Genomic DNA, 5,000 nt, shown 5'->3' on the forward strand with positions numbered 1-5,000 from the left:
CCTGGAGGGCTGACGCGGAGAAGGGTTTCGTGTGAACAGCCGTTGCACACGAGTCAGTCGATCCTAAGCCCTAGGAGAAATCCGATGTTGATGGGGGCCGTCATAGCATGATGCACTTTGTGCTGGCCCCCGTTGGGCGAAAGGGAATCCGGTTCCTATTCCGGAACCCGGCAGCGGAACCGATACAAGTCGGGCCCCTCTTTTAGAGATGCTCGTCGGGGTAACCCAAAAGGACCCGGAGACGCCGTCGGGAGATCGGGGAAGAGTTTTCTTTTCTGCATGAGCGTTCGAGTTCCCTGGAATCCTCTAGCAGGGAGATAGGGTTTGGAACGCGAAGAGCACCGCAGTTGCGGCGGTGTCCCGATCTTCCCCTCGGACCTTGAAAATCCGGGAGAGGGCCACGTGGAGGTGTCGCGCCGGTTCGTACCCATATCCGCAGCAGGTCTCCAAGGTGAAGAGCCTCTAGTCGATAGAATAATGTAGGTAAGGGAAGTCGGCAAATTGGATCCGTAACTTCGGGATAAGGATTGGCTCTGAGGATCGGGGCGTGTCGGGCTTGGTCGGGAAGTGGGTCAGCGCTAACGTGCCGGGCCTGGGCGAGGTGAGTGCCGTAGGGGTGCCGGTAAGTGCGGGCGTTTAGCGCGGGCGTGGTCTGCTCTCGCCGTTGGTTGGCCTCGTGCTGGCCGGCGGTGCAGGATGCGCGCGCCTGCGCGGCGTTCGCGCCCCGGTGCTTCAACCTGCGTGCAGGATCCGAGCTCGGTCCCGTGCCTTGGCCTCCCACGGATCTTCCTTGCTGCGAGGCCGCGTCCGCCTTAGCGTGCTCCTCCGGGGGCGCGCGGGTGCGCGGATTCTCTTCGGCCGCCATTCAACGATCAACTCAGAACTGGCACGGACTGGGGGAATCCGACTGTCTAATTAAAACAAAGCATTGCGATGGCCCTAGCGGGTGTTGACGCAATGTGATTTCTGCCCAGTGCTCTGAATGTCAACGTGAAGAAATTCAAGCAAGCGCGGGTAAACGGCGGGAGTAACTATGACTCTCTTAAGGTAGCCAAATGCCTCGTCATCTAATTAGTGACGCGCATGAATGGATTAACGAGATTCCCGCTGTCCCTATCTACTAGCTGCGGCTGTCTCATGCTATGTGCCCCGATTTGCGTGGGCTCATGGTTGGTAATAGGCAGCAGGGGAAGGATGCGACTCGAACATCTTAGCCTCTCCTTCTCAAGTGCTCCTGCTCGCCTTCTCGGGGTGCAGCTGTTAAGCCTTCGGGCGACCGAAGGGCAGGGGCGCGACGGTGTGCTGAATAACTTGCACACCGGTTCCGGTGGCTGCATTTGTCGCGGCGGGATCCTGGCCTAAGTCGGCGAAGGTCGCCCGCCCTGCCCCTGGAATTCCGGGGCATGATCCGCCAAGCCGGGGCGTGGTGACATGTCCCCGGTTAGGTTAGATGGGTCCAGACCCCCGAACGTCTGGGGGACCGGCCCGGCACCTGAGTAGGACCGGGTCTTTAGCCTTGTGGTGGGAACTCGGCCTAGTAGGGGGCGAAGGACGGGGAGTGAATCCGCTCTCCCGGAATGCGGGGGGCATTCGCCGGTAAGGGAGCGGGAGAAAACTTCGATGATGCAGCCATCGAAGAGGACTAGTGCGCTGTACCCACGGCGTGCTAAACCTAGCAGCTCAGTTGTAGAGAGCTCTTGGTCGAGGGGCGTGACCGGTGAGCGAGCTGCATTTAGCCTCCCCCCATGCCAGAGAGGCCGGTCCGGGGAAAGAGACGGGCCTCCTTTTCACTCTCTTCATTTCGTCAAGATGGCTGAACAAGTAGAGAGTGACCATGCGTTTGAAGGCGATTCGAATTACGATGATGCTTTATCTGTAGCCGAGCGTCATGCTCGTTTCTTAAAGTTACTGGATTCCAGTGTAAAGAATGGCAAAATTAGTAATCAGGCGATAAACAATATTCGGGATTGTGTTGCTAGGTGGGCAATGGCTCATTCCCAGTTAGAGGGGAGATTGATAGAATTGCAGAAGGAAAACGAACGCCTCAGGAGTCAGCCACCAGTTGCAAAATCTTATGCCGCGGTCGCGAGTACCCCTGTGGTCAAGGCGCCATCGGCAAAAGAGACAATACAGGAAAATATCAAGAAGGTTGTCCCAACGGTGTTTATCAAGCCAAAAGAGGGGGAGGATATTCGAGCAGTCAAGACTGCATTCGAGAAGTGTATAGATCCTAAGCGAGACAAGATTAAAATAAATACAGTAAGAACTGCAAAAAATGTACTGATCGTGGAAACGGCAACTCAAGAAGACAGTCAGCGTATTATGACAAATCCTCAGTTAACTGAGAAGGTCAAATGCGAACCGCCTAGGAGGCGAAGGCCTTTGATGTGCCTATACGATGTCCCGACATATATGAGTGCGGACAGCTTGTTGGATTCCATATACGTGCAGAATTTCGACATGACTATGACAAGGGAGGATTTCGATAGCCAGTTTAGACTCAGATTTAAAGTCGGACCAAGGGAGAAACTTACAGTTCACCATGTGGTGGAAGTCTCTCCGGAACTTTGGAAGCCTCTTACTAGAATTGGCAGGTTGTACGTCGGATATTCAGCGTTAAATATTAAAGATTACTTGGCGGTGCCGCGTTGCACCAAGTGCCAAGACTTGAACCATACAAATAAGTATTGTCAGGAAGAACATGCCTTGTGTGCCCATTGTGGGCAGGTGGGTCATGAAAGGAAGGCCTGTCCTAATAAGGACAAACCCCAGGTCTGTATACCGTGTAAGAAGCGGGGAAGAAAGTGTGGTGGACCTAAAGACTGCCCTACCTACCGCATGTTCCTTGACAGAATAATTCAGCGAACTGATTATGGCGACCCTTAAGGCGCCGAAAAAGAAATCTCCGAGTAAAATTAAAAGGGACGCGGAACGGGGCAAGTTAATTAGTAAGGCTCTGTCCACAGGTACACTGTACAGCCCAGAAGAAGTTCCGGGCGCCACTGGAGGATCGATGGTCGACGTCGGCATCCAAACAGATGTCGACTTGGAGACGGCGATCGGTCGGCTAACTAGTCGACTGTCAAGAACCAAGATGGAGGAGCCGGCGAAGCAAGACTCACAGACTACAGATCAAGGCGCGAGTACAGTCCCTAATGAAGACGGTGGCGGTGGTAGTAGTGGTGGTGGTAGTAGTGGCAGATCAAATGTAAATTTTGTAAATAGTGCAAAGTCGAGTACAGTTTCTACTGAGGATGTTGGTGGCGATGGTAGTAACTGTAGATCTAATGTAAATATTGTAAATAGTGCAAAGTTGAATGGTGCAAGCACTTTTTATAATGCAGTTGGTCCTGGAGACGTGTATAATGATTTTGAACATAAGTTGCGGTTAACCAGGCTTGAGGAACCAGCATTGTTGACTGTTGCACTGAGGCAGCTTGTTCGGACTGGACATAGACATGGCCAAGATATTACTTATCCAGCCTTGGAGGACGTGGATTGTATAAGTTTGCACGTGGCAAATATTCCTTCGCAATCTGATGATTTAAAGGAGTTGGTGGAGCAGGTGTTTGCCAGGCGGGGCCGTAAATTCGATCTCGAAAAAATATACCGGGACATGGTTAAAATGTACGGTAGAAACGTTGTAGATCTCTCGAAATCTTGGCCCGCCAGTCGCCTGCATGTTTTTTACCCCCCTGGTTGATGGGGAGTTTTAAGGTACTACAGATAAACGCAATGCGTAGCCATTTGGTTACGCAAGAGTTAAGAAGGATTGCGGAAGATGACATGCTGGACATTTTAGTAATTCAAGAACCCGCCTCCTGTGCTGGTCGAATTCCTGGATTTCCTGCAACTGCGCAAGTGGTATTCTCCGGTGAGAATCCTATGAGCGCTGTTGTAGTTCTGAATAAGCTGATTAGAACAACTGTGTTAACACAATTTTGTAATGATCACGTAATCGTTGTTGAACTTAACTTGATGTCACATTTAGTATTCCTTGTAAATGTATATTGTCAATTCAGACAACATATCATGGGATTTCTTAGTCAGTTGGATTGGATCTTAAGAATGTTACAAGGAAAGCCGGTCATTGTATGTATGGACGCAAACGCAAAGTCCCCTTTGTGGTTTAGTGTGGAACAGGATGAGCGAGGTGTTGAGTTGGAGAATCTCATAATGCAGATGCAATTAGATGTTATAAACCAACCTGGCTATCCGCCTACCTTTTCAGGAAGGGCGGGTGCTGTTTCCAATATAGACGTCACGCTTGCATCTCTAAGTGCAGCACCACACATCAGAAACTGGAGAGTTGTAAGTAATCTTACTGTAAGTGACCACAATTGTATTTTCTTTGATTACCATATGGAAGTTGAAGAAGATCTCGGGGACTGGGTAGAACGTTATAATTATCGAAAGACGGATTGGAACCGGCTGGCACAGGAGTTTCGTCCTCCAGGGCTTGGATCAGAGGAGGAGATACATAACGTGGATGAAGCGGTAGACGAACTAGTGGCATCTATTGAGGCGGCTATTGCTACGTCCGTTCCTCGGGTAGCAAGGTTTGTTCGCAAACAGGCTACTCCATGGCCCCCAGAGCTGAGTGAGCTCAGGCGGTCTGTCAGGCGGGCAAGAAGTAATTACCAAAGGGGCTTCACACAAGAAGAACGACAGTACCACCTAAGGATTTACCGTCGCCTCAAGGCTCGATACCAGGAGTCCGTACAACGTCTAAGACGGCAGTCATGGCAGAACTTTGTGAATGAGCAGCTGGGATTGGACCCCTGGGGGGTCCCGTACAAGCTTGTACGAGAGAAGATCAGATCTCCCACGATGCTGTCTACTCTGCAGCTGGAAAATGGGCGGTGCACCAAGACTTGGGAAGAGACAGCTAATGTTTTGATGGAAGTTCTGTTGCCGGACGACGTCGTTGAGGAGGATACTGAGGAGCAGCGGGCAATACGAGCTGCGTTATTGGTACCATATGAAAATGGAGCACACGT

Source organism: Schistocerca americana, unplaced genomic scaffold (genome assembly GCF_021461395.2).
Source record: "Schistocerca americana isolate TAMUIC-IGC-003095 unplaced genomic scaffold, iqSchAmer2.1 HiC_scaffold_179, whole genome shotgun sequence".
Lineage (NCBI taxonomy): Eukaryota > Metazoa > Arthropoda > Insecta > Orthoptera > Acrididae > Schistocerca > Schistocerca americana.